The 18,328-nt window shown below is 34.3% G+C and overlaps 1 non-coding gene across 1 annotated transcript; it reads left to right on the forward strand.

Annotated features, from left to right (window-relative positions):
• Positions 1-2,895: 2,895 nt before the first annotated feature.
• Positions 2,896-3,002, forward strand: LOC131175661 (small nucleolar RNA R71). Its single transcript, XR_009145853.1, has one exon. It is a non-coding gene; the product is annotated as a small nucleolar RNA R71 (small nucleolar RNA).
• The last annotated feature ends 15,326 nt before the right edge of the window (positions 3,003-18,328 follow it).

An 18,328-nucleotide genomic window follows, 5' to 3' on the forward strand; every position in this document is an offset into this window, starting at 1 on the left:
GTTGAGCCAAACGGAGGGCATTTTGGTCATTTCGCCTTCAGAGGTGATTTTTGGCCGACTTGTCCAGCTAAGTAAATCATTATTATAATATAAAATGTGAATAAATAATGCTAAAAATTAAATTGAAAATGAGTAGAGAAGAGAAGAAAAAAAATGGAAGAAAATACCAATTATGACATCATATGATGTCATTAAACACTTACCCACCAATCATATTTAATCAACACTTAAATTAATTAATAAAATGTGGATAAGAATACAGCAAAAACTCATAAAATCCAGCAGCCATCACCTTCCCGTATCCTTTAAACTCCATAACCATTCCACCATTGAAAACTTACCAAAGCTTTATAACCCACCCAAATCTCACTTAAAACCCTAAGTCCACTTCAATAAAATTTGTCTCTACATCTTAAGCAAGTGTTTGGCTGCTAAGAAAGTCAAAGAAAGTGAAGGAATTTTGAGTGGAAAAATTCTGGTCACAAGGTTAGTGTCCAAACTCTTACTACTTTTACTTAATTCATGCTTAATGCCATGAGATAAGTAGAAAATGTAAGAAAAAAAAATAAAAATTATGTGTATTTATTTCCTAGAATTTTGGCAGCTTAGGGTTGATTAGGGTTGATGAGTTTGCTTGAAGTAAAGTAGTTCATAGGCTGCCCTTGGTATTAAATGATTAATTGAACCAAATTGTGGGATTTAGGTTTAGTGTGGCTGCCCTAGGTGACCTGCAGAATTGGACATGAGTCCAGTAGGTTTGGGCAGCCATAACTTGAATTTTAGAGGTTCAATTATTGTTTGGCCAATTGGACATGAAACTAGACACATAATGGCACAACTTTGGTGAAGAAACCATGCCCATAAGACCAAACCAAGTGGACCAAAAGCTTGCTCCAATCCGGGTGACCTACAGTCAGTTTCTGCAGAATGACCAAATGAACAGTATTTGGTCATTTGGCCATAACTCAGTGTAGAATGGTCCAATTGACCTGAAATTTTACCAGAAATAATTTGAGATATAGACCAACAACTTTCATGAAGAAACCTAACCCAAATTATGACCATAACCTATCCAACAAGTGAGTTGAAGTCACTGTTCACTACACTGTAGATATGGTCAGTCCAGAAAAATTTCAATCCGGCCAGTTGTGGTTTTTAGACCATAAGTTGAGCTAAAAAACTCCAAATAGAGTGATTCAAAAAATGAAATTCAACTAGACAAAATAAGGAACAACTTTCATGTTGATCATTTTTCCAAATTCCCACTGCAAAATTGACCAATGGAATAGTAAATACAAGGCATAAAAACTGAAAATTCTGCCCAACTAACATTAAGCTTAAAAATGGTATTGGTAACCAATACCAACAAATTTTGAATGCAAAATGTGGTATGTTGATGAGATTAAAACCAATGTACCTATTGCCTATGCAAAAGTCAACATTTTTGTTGACCAATGAATGGAATAGTAACACTAAAACTTAAATTCCAAAAATTGTGAAACTTAAAAGTGTGAAATGCCCTAGTATACCTAACAAGATTGGTTTGGATAGCTTGGCATGCCAATAGGGTTCAGTTAGCAGTACATGCCAATAGGGTTCAGTTAGCAGTACATGCCAATAGGGTTCAGTTAGCAGTACTGCACAAGGCATTATGCCATTTTGTGATTTCATGGCTTTTAGCCATTCTGACATTGTGTTGAGACTTGGCCTTGTGCCTAATGTTATTACAGCCTATTAGCTGTTCTGTTGCACACCGGGAGATACATATGTGACCGACGGTGTGACGGCCTGAGGTACTTGATACCTAGTGCCAGTTTACCTGTTTATCTAGTCCAGTCGTCCAGTATAGTTTACTTGGGCAACCAAAAATGAAAGTGAATAAATTTAATGAAATAATGAATATAACAAGTACAAAATAAGAAAGTCTACAAATACTCAACGAAAATTTATTTGCAATGAGACATCAATACATTCACTGCATATTTATTTTCTGTTATTTCTTTTTATTTTATTATTGGCACCACTAAGCATTATTGCTTAGCGCGTTGCTTTTGCCACGCGTAGGTTCCGAGATATCGACCGAGAGCCCAAAGAGACCACGCACTAGGTGAGGCCTCCTGTAGCTCTGTATAGTGTCCGTGTCACCTCACCATCTTCAGTGCATTGGTAGGACACTAGGTTTCATTTTGGTATTTTATAACTAACTTTTATTTTCTCTTGTGTAATTGAGACTTATGTAATGTATTTTGATGTTAATGTAAATAAATGGAAATTGTGTTTATGAATGGAAAATTGAGTATTTATTTATTGCTTATGTATGAATACCATGAGAAATGAATGATTGAGAAATGGAAATGTTGTTGAAAAATATTGAGATTTTGATGATTATTGGAGTTTGAGAATGATTGGAAATGATTAGTGGAAGTGTTTTTCACAGGTTCCGAAGAACTGTTTTCTTCATTTTTAGCCAGTATTCTGCCGGATTTTCTATAAAATTTTTGGAACCTCAAATAAATTATAATTTTAATAAATGACTTAAATGAATTATATTTCACAAATTATATTCAAAACTATGATAAAAATAAATTAAGAAAGAATAAAAATGGTTGAGATAAAATAGAGTGTTCCGGTACACTATGTGACATATTTTACTCGGATATACTATAGACGGATAAGGGGTGTCACATGTATCCTCCTCCATAGCTGTCCTCATGTTGACTGTTCATCCCTACAGCATTGGCTTGCATTCTATCGAGTCTCTTTGTGAGCTGATCAAGTTCAAGTGCTTGTGTCACTATTTTCTCCATTAGGTCACCTTCTGCAGCCGAATCTACTGTGCTCCTTATAAAGGGTAGTAACCCATTATAAAAATTTTACACTAGTAACCAATCCTTTATGCCATAGTGTGGACATTCCTTCTGCGGGTCCTTATATCTTTCCCATGCATCATAGAGTGATTCACCTTCCTTTTGTCTGAAGGTGTTGAGCTCAAGCCTCAGTTTTGCAGTCTTTGTAGGTGGGAAATACCTTGCTAGAAAAGCTTGTGAGAGGTTTTCCCAAGTGGTGAATGTTCCAGCTGGTTGAGAAAGTAACCACTTTCTTGCTCTGTCTCAAAGGGAGAATGGAAATGCTCTGAGTCTTATGGCTTGATCTGTAACACTCTCACTGTAGCAATTCCATACATTCTACTGTTTCGATGACCGGTGTCGGTCCGGACAGTTGGAACGTTTGGAAAAATAATTAGACTAGAGTGAGGAGTCATAAATAACTCAAATATTAATAAGAAAAATTTAGGAAAAATTTTAGAAATAAAATACAACCAAGTTAAATGAGCCGGTGCCCTAGCGATGGGTAACCATATAGGGAAGTATCGATAAAGACAGTTATCGACCCCAGATCCGTGAAAAAAAAAATTAATTAATGAAATAATTTTTGAGACTCCAGAGAAGAGTCATTGAGGTTTCTATGACATTAGAATGCCAAGAAAAGGTTTAGAAAAATTTTTCAATCGGTACAGACAATTTTAGTCTGTTAAGCCAAACGGAGGGCATTTTGGTCATTTCGTCTTCAGAGATGATTTTTGGCCGACTTCTCCAATTAAGTAAATAATTATTATGACATAAAATAGGAATAAATGTTAATGAAAAATAAATTAAAAATGAGTAAAAGAAAGAAGAAAGAAAGATAAACCGACAACTCGGTAAGAGCAAAATTTGGTCAATTAAATTTGAGGGTCCAATATTGACCAAAAATAATAATTATTAATTTAATGAAGCTAAATTAATTTAATTAATTGAAATTATGAAAATTTAAAATAATTATTGAAAAGTCAAATTATAATGATTATAAACTTCAAAATAATTTAAAATTTGCCATTCTACTTATTTACCATATTGCCATTAAATATTTAATTATTATATAGGTTAATTATTGAACAAAAAATCTGCATTTTTTCCCTTCTTCTTCCCATCACTTGCCTTCTTCTCTTCTTCTCTAAAATTCTCCATTAAAAACCCAAAATACAAAGCTTGAAACCCTAAGTCACAACCAAATTTTTTCTTGGAAAAATTATAGCCCACCCTAAACTAAAGCCTAATTAGTAGAAAGCACTCAAGAAAACCAAAAAAAAATTGAGTTTGGGGCAAGAGGAATTTCAGCCAAGGTGGACCAAGAAGGAGCTTCAAGTTTTTGATTGATTAGAAGGTTGAATTGAAGTTGAGTGAAGCTAAGGAATAAGGTTAGTGCTAGAAATTCTCTTGGAATTTAAAATTTATGCAAGTTGATTTAGGGTTTGCTCAAATATGGAATTTTGTGTTGTGACTTGAATTTGATGATGTTGAGGTTGATTATTGACTATTAGAAGTGTTATAAATGTGAATTGAAGTTTAGAAGTTGATTGAAATTGAAAATTGGGAGTGCTTCTCTTATGCAGGAAATTTGGACCTATGAGTCCAGGGTATTGTTTGACCTATAACTGAGGTTGTGTGACTCCAATTGGTATGAGGCCAATTGGAGATGAAACTAGACACATAATGGCACAACTTTAGTGAAGAAACCATGCCTAGAAAACCAAACCAACTTGACCAAAAGTTTGCCCTAATCCGGGTGACCTGCAATCTGCCTGGGCAAAATGACCAAATGAACAGTATTTGGTCATTTGGCCATAACTCAATGTAGCAAGGTCCAATTGACCTGAAATTTTACCAGAAATAAGTTGAGATATATACCAACAACTTTCATGAAGAAACCTGACCCAAATTATGACCATAACCTAGTCAAATTGCCAACCAAACTTGAAATACCAAATCTGGCAGAAACAAGTTTACCCAGAATTTTGGGTTCTGCCCAATCCGGCCAGTCATGGTTTTTAGACCATAACTTGAGTTAAAAAAACTCCAAATGGAGTGATTCAAAAAAGGAAATTCAACTAGACAAAATAAGGAACAACTTTCATGTTGAACATTTTTCCAAATTCCCACTGCAAAAGTGACAATTGGAACAGTAAATACAAAGCATGAAAACTGAAAATTCTGCCCAATTAACATTAAGCTTGGAAATGGTATTGGCAACCAATACCAACAAATTTTGAATGCAAAATGTGATATCTTGGAGAACTTAGGTTCAATAAATTTATTATGTATTAAAAATTCAACAATTTGAGTGAATAGTAATGTGAATAGTAGTACAAAGACACAAAGTATAATAACTAAATTGGTGGAGGAAATTAAGGTATGAAATTTGGAATCCATAAAACATTCATGGATTACTTGAAATAGAAATAGTAATTCACCTAAATGACTTAATGAACATTTAAGTTATGTGAGTATATAGTTAAGATTTATTCCCATTACTAGTAGGTCTATTAAAACATGAGTGATACCACTTGAATATGAAATGACATTAACCTAGATGGATTGTTGAGTATGAATGGGATGAGGTTTACATTAGGATTTATGTTTCCATTACAAATAAGATAATAACACCTTGTACGAGTTATGAATCCATATAGATATTGTAATGAATAAATGAATCACATAAAAATATGAATGGAACATTAGTTTTCTTTATAAGAGGAAGGAAGAACGTTTTGAGTACAATGGTATATGAACACCATTGTTATGAATTGTGATCAATATGAATGATATAAGGAATGTATGAATATTATGATGAATGTATAAATTATGAAATTTATCATGAAATAATAAACTCATAAAACACAATATATTAATATTTAATGATATTATGTGCCCTTGTATTGCTTAGACATGTGTGTCAGATTGGATAGTTTGGCATGCCAATAGGGTATTGTTTTAGCAGTACTGCGAAAGGCTTTATGCCTGTATTCATGGCTTTATGCTCACATTCATGGCTTTATGCCTGTATTCATGGCTTTTATGCCCGATTATGTGTTATCATGGCTTTTTAGCCATACTGACTGCATACGTGGTTGACATTCCGCGTCCCATGTTATGACGGTCTGAGGTACCGCGGTGTCCAGTGCCAACGACCCGTTATCCAGTTTAGTCAGCCTGTTGTAGGTTACTTGGGCAATGAAATTTATTGAAATAAGTTAAGAATGTTAGTAATAAAAAAAATATTAGAAATTAAATAAATGAGTAAGATGACCTAAAATAAATTAGAATAGTTATTTATTAGAAAGAATCGAAATGAACTGGACCGATATCAAAATTTACTTATTATGAAATAATCTGAGACAACCTAGCAAGTATAGAGAAAATGCTAAAAGATTAGCAAAGAAAATTATAACATAAATGAATATTGCAAATGTGACTTATATAATAATATAAGCATAAATTTATTATTTTCAGATCATTTTTCTTTGTACATTATTACTGTACATTGGCGAAATAAACACTTTCAAAGAAGATTAAATTAGGATAAAACATATTAAATTTTAGAAACCGCATGTGAAGTATAAATAAATCTTAATTATTTGAATTATGTTTTATTTCTCTCTTTTTTTGTATATTATTTACTTGTTATATTATTGCACCACTAAGCAGCAATGCTTAGCGCGATGGAATTGTTTCCTTCGCGCAGGTACTGAAGCTAGAAGCCAATGGACGTTTGATTGGAAATTTTGGGAGTTTTGATATGCAAAGTGTCAAAGTTTGTCACCTCCTCAGCAATGCATGTAGATAGGGCCCATATAGATCATATTCTATATTTTGCATAAAATGCTTAGATATTGTATTGTAATGTATATTATGAACAGGTAATTAATAGGAATGCGATGTAAATTAATTAATTAGCTTTTTCATAAGTAATTAATTTATATATCATGTAAATTATGAAATTTTGTAATTATTTTGTAAATTATGTAAATTAAGGAAATTTGAAAATTTTGCTTATATAATTTGAGAATGTTTACATATGAATTGAGTATGAATGGAAATGATTATGAAATTGAAATGTATGGATGAGATTTGAAATATGAGAAAATTATGAGAATGATTGATGAGATAATTATGATTAGCATGGATAAGATTTTATTTTAGAAATATTGTTGAATTAAATTTCAAACAGGTGACTATTGAAATACGCCAAACGATAATAAAATAGGGGAAACTCCGCTGGTTTCTCCGTCGAAAAATAATTGATATTAAATTAAATGAATTCAAAATTATTTAGAAAAAAAATAAAGTAAGATAAGTTAGGGTGCTCCGGCACCGATTGTAGCATGCCTTACTCGGCTACACTATAGTCGAGTGAGGGGTGTTACATGATCAGACACTCCATTCATCTTAAATGAGTCACATAGGGCAAGAAAACACTGGAGGTGATAGTGTGGATCTTCTGTTGGTGAACCTCCAAACTGGGTTTGTTGAATCATTTGAAGCCATACTGGTTTTAACTCAAAGTTGTTGGCTTCCACTATGGGTCTTGTGACACTGGGCTGAAATCCTTGGACAGATGGAGCTCCGTAGTCTCTCAAGAGTCTTGGCCTGTCATTATTATCGACCATGGTTGGAATTTCGGGATTTTCTTGATCGTGCTCTTGATGTTTCATTTCCCTCCTGATGGCTCTTAGAGTTCTATCTATTTCGGGATCACAGTCCAAGATTTCTTATTCTGGCTTTGTTCTAGTCATATACCAGGTCAGGCACCTGAGTGAAAAGAAAAGAAAAAATCAAATCAAATAAAATTAGATGATAAATATAATTGCCTAAATCAGCTAAATTGCTTATGGCTCGATATTACTAAAGCCAAATTCCCCGACAACGACGCCAAAAACTTATTTGCTAGTTTTACAAGCCCGCAAGTGCACGGATCGCTAACAAGTAATAAAGTAGTGAGTAGAGTATCATCCCACAAGGAATGTGATTAGTAAGTACCAATCTACACAGTAATTTTGGCTGTCTAGGCAGTCAAATATAATGAGAGAATGAAAGTTGTTATTTTAAACACTAGAATGATAAACGTAAAATGAAATAATCTATTTTGAAACAATTCTGGAATTAAGATTTCACACTTGGATCTTACTATGGATGATTATCTTGTTTATTTACTGGATTGAGAATTGTTTGCCTTGATAGAAATTAATCTTAAAGTATCCTAAGTCCTCTCTTAAGGCACCTAGGGTGTATTTTAATTAACTTAAACCTAACTTTTGTGGCGATCAAATTAATTAAAACCCTTTAAGGTCTTTGACCAATTTTGAAATTCCATAAAGGTAATCAGCCTATGTCTAGGTCAGAATCCCTAAGTTCAAAATCTTAATCTTTTAATATTAATCTTCACCTTTCAGTCCTTTAATTAACATCTATAATCAATACTAAGTGGGTACCAACACATAGCATGCATTAAGTTCACAAGAAATTAAATCAAGAAATAATTCTCGAATCCAATAAATAAAACTTAATGTTTATCCATACTAATGATTACAAGGTTACTCTCCTAATTTCAGAATATGAAAATTAGTCACTCATGGTGAGTTCAGCAAACATAATAAAAATGAAGTAAAGAACAATAAAAATCCATTTAATGAAGTGGAATGAAAGAACCAAAGTGGGTTTGCAGCTTTGATTTTATGGAACTTCGGCTAAAAAACTCATCCTTGATACTGATATTCTTCTCCTCAAGACGGTTGAAGAGAATGCAGAAGCGAGTATTCTTCTAAAACTACTAAAAAGCTCTATAAAAAGATTGATCTCCCTTTTTTGATATTTTTTGCTTCTATTTATAATAGCTGTTCTAGGGTTAGGTCATTTTGAGTCCAAAAAGCCTTAGGAGTCTATTTTGAATGTGTAAACAAGAGCGAGAATTTGGGTTAGGAAACTGGTTGCCGCATGGTATACGACCTGTGTGTCGCTACACGGCCCAGGCGGTTTAACATACTGGTGCGGAATGGAGGACTCTTACATTGGCACAGAGTTTTACACGGGTTTGCGTTGGCTACATGAGCCTGGTTACACGACCCGAGTACTTTTGTTCTCAAAAAATTCTTCAAGCTTATGCTCGGCAGAGACTTACACGGGTCCCTACAGATTACACAGGTCCAATTACATGACTTGTATACTTTTGTTCCTCCATTGGCTCTCTGGCTTTCATCTGGCAGAAGGTTACACGGGTCTGTGGCTTTGTTTACACAACCCGTGTAAGGTGTATCAGTAGCTTTTCTCAATCCTTTGGCCTTTCCAAGTTTCCTTCTGAACTCTTATGCCTTGGGGCTTCGCCCAAACACCTGAAATGATGCAGAAAACATGGAATTAAGAGCTTGACAATAGAAATTATAAAAACTAATCAAATCAACTACTATGCATGAGATTACTTGCCTAAATGCTATGAGATAGTATACAAATGTGCTTAAAAATACCTATACAATTCAAGTGTATCACAAAGTTCAACATGAGTTTTAGCCAGCCTTGTTAGAGTGTGGGTTTGAGGTGTTTGATGAACTAATTCATTAATTCTAGCCTTGGTTAAATGATAAATGAGAAAAATATGTTGAGTCGCGTGGGTGGTATGAATTTGGAGATTTGGAAATTAGGGTGTGAGGCAAAATTAGGGTTTTGCCAATTTGTTATGGAACTGAAGTTCTAATGGTCAATTAGTGACCATTTGATAAAGTTTAATCTTAAAATGAAAGCAATTGTAGCAATGAAATTGGAATTGGCATGCTGCCCAGTTGTGTCAAAATTTCTGGATTTGAATTCAGTGTGGTTAGGCTATAATAACTTGACTTGTGTAGCTCTAATTGGTGCAAGGCCAATTGGAGGTGAAATTAGGCACATAATGCCACATTTTTTTTATAAAGAGACCTTACCCAGAAAACTAACTTAAGTTGACCTAAAAATTGCCTAAATCTGGGTACCACAATTCTAGACCTAGAAAATTGACCAAATGAACAGTATTTGTTCAATTAGCCATAACTTTGTGTAGAGAGGTTTAAGTGATTTGACTTTTTAACCCATGGAAAGCTAAGATAATTTAGAACAACTTTCAAGAGGAACAAAAACTCAAATTCTAACCATAACTAATTCATAATGCTAGCCAAACTGCCGAAACAAAATTCTTCCTAGAAATTCTGAACAATGACCATTCCAGCCAGTTATGGTAAAAATGCCATGACTTGAGCTACAAAACTCAAATGGAGTGATTCAAAAAGAGAATTAAAGAAGACACATTAAGGATTAACTTTGATGAAGAAATTTTAGCCCAATCCCCACTGTAGATTGGTCCAACAAAAAAGTAAACATTGGTCATGAAATCTGAAAATTTGAAATCACTTCTGATGAACTTTGAATTGAGATTGGCAATTAATGCCAACAAGTGTAAAATTCAAAATGTGAGATTTTGATGTAATTAGAACTATAATAACTATTATGTATAAAAAAGTCAATATTTATGCATGAATAGCAGAGAGAATAGTAACCATCAAACATTAAGTGCAAATGATTAAACAATTAACTTTGTAATATGGTCTAGTATGCCTAGTATGATTGGTTTTGATAGGTTGGTATGCCAATAGGGTTCTGATAATAGTACTGTATATGGCTTCATACCATTCCGTGATTTATAGCATATAGTGCCATTTTGTATTATTACGGCTTTTGGCCACTTTGTCACACTTGATTTACTTGGCTTTATGCCCAATACTTATTATGGCATATTAGCCGTTCTGTTGCACACCTGGTAGATACTTTGTGACCGATAGTGTGACGGCTTAAGGTACTTGGTATCCAGTGCCAGTTTACCTGTTTATCCATTCCAGTCAACTAGTATAGATTACTTGGACAACCAGAATAAGTCTTAATAAATTATAACTAAATAATAAATACATAAAGTACTAAAATTTATAATATTACTAATAATTACTATAAATTCATTCTACATGAAATAACAACGAAATTTTTGCACATTTATTTATTTTTGTTTATTTTCATTTTATACTAGCACCACTAAGCTGTATTGCTTAGCGCATTGCTTTTTGCCATGCGTAGCTATTAGAGATACCAAGTGAGAGCCTAGTAAACCTTAGACTTGGTGAGAGTCCTGATCTGCATAGAGTTCGGTGGCACCTCCACATCTGCAGTGTTTTGGGTAGGACACTAGACTACATCATGTATTTTTTATTTGGTATTATGTATTTTGTAGTTAGACATTTATTTATCATGTAATTATAAACCCATGTAAATTATCTGTAAAGTGTATTAACTAATAAAATATGAGTATTTCTTTATGAAATTGAGCTTAAGTATGTTATGAATGAAATTATCAAATTGAGTTTGAAATATTGTGATTTGATGAGATTGTGTCGAGGTTTATTGGAGTAGCGGATATGATAGGTATATTGGAAGTGTTTTTAATGGGTTTTTGAAGAACTGTTTTCTCAATTTGATAGGTATATTAGAAGTGTTTTTAACAGGCTTTTGAAGAACTATTTTCTCAATTTTTAACCGAAATTTTGCCGAATTTTCTATAAAATTTTCATAACTTCAAAATAATCAAAATTTCAATTCATGATATAAACTTTACATGAAAGCAATTAAATAAGTAAATTAAGTTCTAGGAAATGTAATAAGATAAGGAAAATGCTCCAGCATCGGGTGTGACATACTTTACTCGGCTATATTGTAGATGGGTGAGAGGTGTTACATTTAGTGGTATCAGAGCACGATTTAGGCGTTTTTGGGTTTAGATAGAGTCCATACCATGCATTGCATTTGTAAGAGTCGAGGTGATACTAATGCAAATCTGTTTGTTTTTTGTTATTTTGATTAGGATATGGATCCTGCTTCACAAAAAGCAGTAGAGGAAGAGGTGGAGAGTCATGCTCCACCCATGGTTGAAGCTGGAGGCAGGGGAGAACATGCTCCACTAGCACTAGAGGCACCAGCACAGCCTCAGTTTGCCCTATTTCAATAAATGACTGAATTCTACGGGCAGATGATGGGGGTTATCCCACCACCACAACTACAGCCACAACCTCCGCCACTACCACAGAAGTCCCATTTAGAGAAGCTAAGGAAATATGGGGCTATGGACTTTCTGGGAAAGAAGGAAGATGATCCCATGGTAGCCGAAAATTGGCTAAATAGAACGGGAAGGGTGTTGAGACAACTCCACTGCACCCCAGAGCAGAATCTAGAGGGTGTTGTATCCCTGCTTTAGGATGATGCATATCAGTGGTGGTATGCAGTATCCAGGGAGGTATAGCCAGACCATATCACATGGGAGTTCTTCCTTATAGAATTCAGAAAAAAGTATGTCAGTAGTGTGTACCTGGAAGAGAAGATAAGAGAATTTATCAGTTTGAGGCAGAGGCAGCTGTCAGTGGCAGAATATGAAAGAGAGTTTGTGAGACTGCGTAGATATGGAAGGGAGATAGCCCTACAGAGGCTAAAAGGTGTAGAAGGTTTGAAGAAGGTTTAAATGACAACATCAAGATTATGATAACAGCTTTGGGGATTTTAGATTTTGCAAAATTGGTTGAAGCTGTACTGAAAGTAGAAAGAGTCATGAAGGGAGAGACAGTAGAAGAGAGGTCCGGGTCAGACCAGTTCATCCTCTGCACCTGGTAAGAAGTTTAGAGGTCCTCCTAGTCGGAGTGCAAGTCAGCAACAAGGTTGGGGCCAATCCCAAAGGCCCAGATCTCAATTCACACTGTGGAGAGGCCAGTCCATACCATCAGTGGGCAGCTCTCCAGGGACAGTGTTTAGGGGACTATTCCCAGCAGCCTCTTCAGTGTGCCCACACTGCCATAAATGGCATAAGGGAGAATGTTGGCAAATGACTGGGGGTTGCTTTCAGCGTGGGTCTCCAAAGCATCAGATCAGAGATTGTCTAAGGACGACTGCTACAGCTGCTCCAACACAAGCAGATAGGCATGCCCCAATAGCTCAAAGGGGTAGAAGGCTAGGTAAATCTAAGGCAGCTGGTACATCACAGAGGCCAACTTTAGAGTTAGTTGAGAGGCTAGAGGCTGGGGCACCAGCAAGGGAGTATGCCATGAGAGCTTAGGAGGAGCAGGACGCTCTAGATGTCATTAGGGGTATGTTCTCTCTCTATGACATACCTATGCATGCATTGGTGGATCCAGGATCCACACATTCATACATCTGCATTGAGTTACCCATGGAAAGGGGAATTCAAGTAGAGGAAAGTGACCAAGACATTTTAGTCACTAACCCATTAGGCCATAGTGTGGTGGTAAATAGAGTGTGCAAAGGTTACCCATTGAGGATTCAAGGGTATGAGTTCTCGGCAGACCTGATTAAATTGCCTTTCCACGAGTTTGATGTGATTTTGGGAATGGATTGGTTGTCACATCATAAGGCAATAGTGGATTGTAGATTGAAGAGGATTACACTGAAAACTTCTGCGAATGATGAAATAAAAGTTGTGGAGGAAAGGATAGATTTTTTGTCTAATGTCATCTTAGTTACTGCTATAAGGAGACTGATCAGGAAGCGTTCTTAAGCCTACCTGGCACATGTAGTTGATACTAGAAAGGCTAGATCTAGTCTCCATGACATTCCCACTGTGATTGACTTCCCTGATGTATTTCTTAAAGAATTGCCTGATTTTCCACCAGAAAGAGAATTAGAATAATCTATTGATGTACTGCCGAGTACAGCACCAATCTCGATTGCTCCTTATAGGATGGCACCTATTGAGTTAAAGGAGCCGAAAATCTAGTTGCAAGAGTTACTGGATAAGGGGTTTATGCGCCTCAGTGTGTTACCATGGGGAGCTTTGATACTGTTTATGAAAAAGAAGAATGGGACTTTGCGGTTATGTATTGACTACTGGCAATTAAACAAAGTAACTGTGAAGAACAAGTATCCATTGCCAAGAATTGATAATCTGTTTGATCAATTGAAGTGAGTAGGCATATTTTCTAAAATTGATCTCAGATCAGGGTATCATCAGCTAAGGGTAAAGGATACAGTGTGCCTAAGACTGCATTCAGGACTTGGTATGGGCACTATAAATTTCTGGTGATGCCGTTTCGTTTGACAAATGCACCAGAAACTTTCATGGACCTTATGAATCGTATCTTCCATCCATACTTAGATCAGTTTGTAGTAGTTTTCATTGGTGATATACTAGTGTATTCCAAGAACAGAGAAGAACATGATGAGCATTTGGGGATTATTCTGCAAACTCTAAAAGAGAAGAAGCTGTATGCTAAGTTGTCCAAGTGTGACTTCTAATTGAGTGAGATCTCCTTTCTTGGACACATAGTATCAGCTGATGGGATTAGAGTGGATCCCAAGAAGATTGAAGCAGTAATGGAGTGGAAGCCTCCTAGAAATGCAACTGAGGTCAGAAGCTTCTTGGGGCTGGCTAAATACTACAGAAGGTTTGTGAAGGGGTTTTCCTTATAGCTGCTCCACTAACCAAGTTGCTGCATAAAAATGTTAGATTTGACTGGAATGACAAGTGTCAAGCCAGTTTTGAGAGGTTAAAGGCTATGTTGACAGGGGCACCAATGGTGACACAGCCAGTATCTAGGAAGGATTTTATGGTCTACAGTGATGCCTCACATAATGGGCTAGGATGTATATTGATGCAAGTGTTAGTAGTATGCCCTAGAGCATATCATTTAGTATGTATCTTGCACATGTTTTTATTAATAAAAGGCATTTCCACTTTTCCGTTTACATAATATATTTATGTGTAATAGAAAAGGTCCATTGATATTTTGTTAGAAATTCTATTCTTAAGTTAAGAATATGAGTGACAGTATTTCTAGTACAAAGTATCATAAATAGGTTCACAATCGAGGATACTTCATAATAAGGACATGACTTATCCAGAAAGATTGTATTCATATTTGTTCCCAAGTTATTTATATGAGATGTAAATAAGATGGAATGGTGAGTCTCATGCCATATGATAAACATGATAGGCACTTATAAATGATAAGTAGGTCGAACCAGTGACATTTATGACAAGCACATGGAGTTTACTCTTGTCAATGCATTATCATAAATCATATCAGTGCATATAACCTTTAGACTTGAGAGAGCACGGTTATCTTGTATATAGGTAGTTTGAGTTTGATACTGCTTTCAAACTTGTACTGTGTATGGGTATATAGGCATGTGTTGGCTCCTACTAGTTATATATGGAGGTAGGTATTGATCAAGATGGAATCTGTTCCTCTAAGTAAATAGAGATAAAATCATTTATTCATTTAATTGTTCTTGATGTTTCAAGTTCCTGGCCAGGACAAATAGATTTATTCAGAAAAGAGTTTCTGATGAGAAAATCTTTTAATCAAGAACTATAATTAAAAGAGAACATAATATTCATAGCAAATGGGGTTTGACATAAACCATGACTCCAGCTTGAGTTGGGATTTTGAAACAGAGAGATTCTAGTGCTTGGTAACATATGATTATAAGTTCATTTAAGGTAAACCTTATTACTAATTGGTTGGCCATGGCATGGTATGCTAGGTGTTAACCATGGTCTATGAGGTGCATAAAATGATTTAGAGAAATCATTTATGGCAAGAAAGAGTTCTGATGATATTAAGAGTTGATATCATATCTCATTGCAAATTAGTGATGAGCCTAGTAAGTCACACACATACACAAGTTATCACCGAATTAAATATGATTTAATTAATTAATTAAAGAGTTTAATTGATTAATTAAATAGGTTTGGTTTGTAATTAGATTGCAAAGTCCCTAGCATGACTTGAAACCAAATCTAGATTATTTGATGTATAGTATAAGTTAAATTTATATTTAAAGTGCTTAAATATGAATTTAATTAATGAGAAATTAATTAGCAAAGATTAATTAATTGATTTATATTTGATCTAAATTGATTTAAAGAAGAGAAATAATTATTTTGAGTTGAGAACTCAAAATTAAGACACAGGGGCATTTTGGTTATTTCACAGGGTGACATGTGGCACCATGAGATGGTGACACATGGCACTACACATAAGCTTGCCAAATATTTTTTAATCATGTAAGATGATTAAAAATTAAGATTAAATATAGGTTTGACGCTTGGCACAATGTGATTGGGTCAATTAAACCTAGAACCAATCAGAGGGTGACATGTGGCTAGGGTTTAATGTGTTGACCTAGCTATATAAGTGTTGTTATGAAAAGAAAACAACACAACTAACAGGTACTCCTCCTTTGTGCCGCCACTTTGAAGCTCTCCCCCTCTTCTTCTTCATCTCTCATCTATTCCAAGAGATTAGCAAACAATCTCTTGAATTAAAAATACTTGAAATTGTTTCTAGTGTCCTGTTTACATCTTTAATCTCTTAAAAGGCAGAACTTGATTTTCTAATTAATAGAAAAAGCTTTAGAAGCTGTTCAAGGGCTGCCATAGGTGTTCTTGGTGTGGACAAGCTAGAGGGACAACATCTGGTGTCCTGAAGATGCATTTGAAAGGCACAAATACACTGCAGTGCATCAATAGGTTAGTGTATTTGTTCTTGATCTAATCTAGGGTTTTAAAATTAATATGATTAATTTTAAAATCTTAAATTGCAAATATAGATTCAAAAATATATTAAAAGTGTTTTAATATGTTGTTTATCATTGAAATCAAATAGATAAAAATAAATCTTGCATGATGCATATGACCCTAGGTGAAAATTTTTGAATTCAATGGTATAAACTTGTGTTTTTCATGCTTTCGCTCCTTCAATTGGTATCAGAGCCACTATATTTTCCATTTAGATTGTTGATTATATGATTTAATTGTGTGTTTGGGTCATGAGATGATTTATCCATTGCTGGTTGTAATGGATGTGTGCTGGCATGCTTGAAGAACACCATCTTTGGTGCGCCAATTTTGGCTTCCATGGGTGGCTCAAGGTTTGGCTTTTCAATTTGCAATTGTTGTATGATCTAAAAGCTCATCCTATGTCTAATTAAATTGTTTAATTAGAATTTTAATCACACAATTAAATTATGATTCAAATCAAAATTTTAAAAAGTTGTTTAAATGTGATTCAAATCTGAATTTTAAAAGTTGTTTGAATGTGATTCAAATCTGAATTTTTAAAGTTGTTTGAATCATATTTAAATCTGATTTTTTTAAAGTTGTTTGAATAATATTCAGATCTGAATTTTTAAAAATTTTTTGAATGTGATTCAAATCTGATTTTTTAAAAATTGTTTGAATGTAATTCAAATCTGAATTTTTAAGGTTGTTTGAATGTGATTCAAATCTGAATTTTTAAATTTATTTGAATCATATTCAAATCTGGATTTTTAAGTTGAATATGGGATATTCAATTTAATTTAATTTTGTATGTTTTATTTAATTGTTAAATAGTGATATGCATGATGGATTATCATGGACTATAAAAGACCAATGTGATTGGATTTATTTCTTTTATGTTTCTTTGGGTTTGTAAATTAATTAATTTATTTTAATTAATTTTGGTCATGTATTATTAAGTTTGTAATAATTTTTGGGTTGTAATTTCATTTTTTTAAGTTTTTGTAAATTCGCCTTGGTATGCCAAGGATTACTATGTAATTGGATTGCAAGAAGTTCAAGGAGCTCAAGAGCATTGGTGGGACTAGTGGGAGAAATTCAAGATCAAATGTTGATTATGTACTCCTTCAGCAACTCTTGTAAAATGAATAAATGAAATGCACGTAGGAATGCCCTGATTTAATTCTTAGTGGCTCAGAATTGAATCCCTTAGAAAGTCCATGATCATACCATATTTACTGCTTATCCATGAATGCATGAGATGTATGGGAATGTATGCAATTATATGATATATGCATGCTAAATGGATAATGTGTAAAGTGAGACCTTAATAGTAATTAGGATGACCATAAAATCTTCCAAACAAATGATTAAGCTGGAAATGCTATAATTAAAGTAATTACAACATGGGCCCTTCATTGGGGCAATTATTTTAAGAAATTTTAAATAGTTGCATAAGATGCAATTAATTTAAGAGATTTTCTTAAGAATAATTGTTAAGCATGAGATGTTGTAAATATGTCAATGGTTTGGTGGCCAATATTTGATGTACCTGAGGTCATTAAAATTATTTTCATAATTACTGGCTCAATGGGATCAACTTAACTAATGCAAGATAAGTCAATAATGGATGTACCTGAGATTTTGAGCATTAGGGGCTAGGTAAAGGATTGAACCTCATATGAGATGTGATGGGCAAGGAGTTGCTCACTTATAGTTTATTGTAATTCCAATAATGGATGTACCTGAGGATGATCAATAGAATTATAAGAATTCAATCACCCACTAGAAATTCATCCAACTAAGATTTTCGTTTTCTACTTTGGAAGTGTAGGATTCGCTAAGTTAGTGGGAGGACCAATTTGATTAAAAGACCATA

This window comes from Hevea brasiliensis, chromosome 17, assembly GCF_030052815.1.
Source record: "Hevea brasiliensis isolate MT/VB/25A 57/8 chromosome 17, ASM3005281v1, whole genome shotgun sequence".
Lineage (NCBI taxonomy): Eukaryota > Viridiplantae > Streptophyta > Magnoliopsida > Malpighiales > Euphorbiaceae > Hevea > Hevea brasiliensis.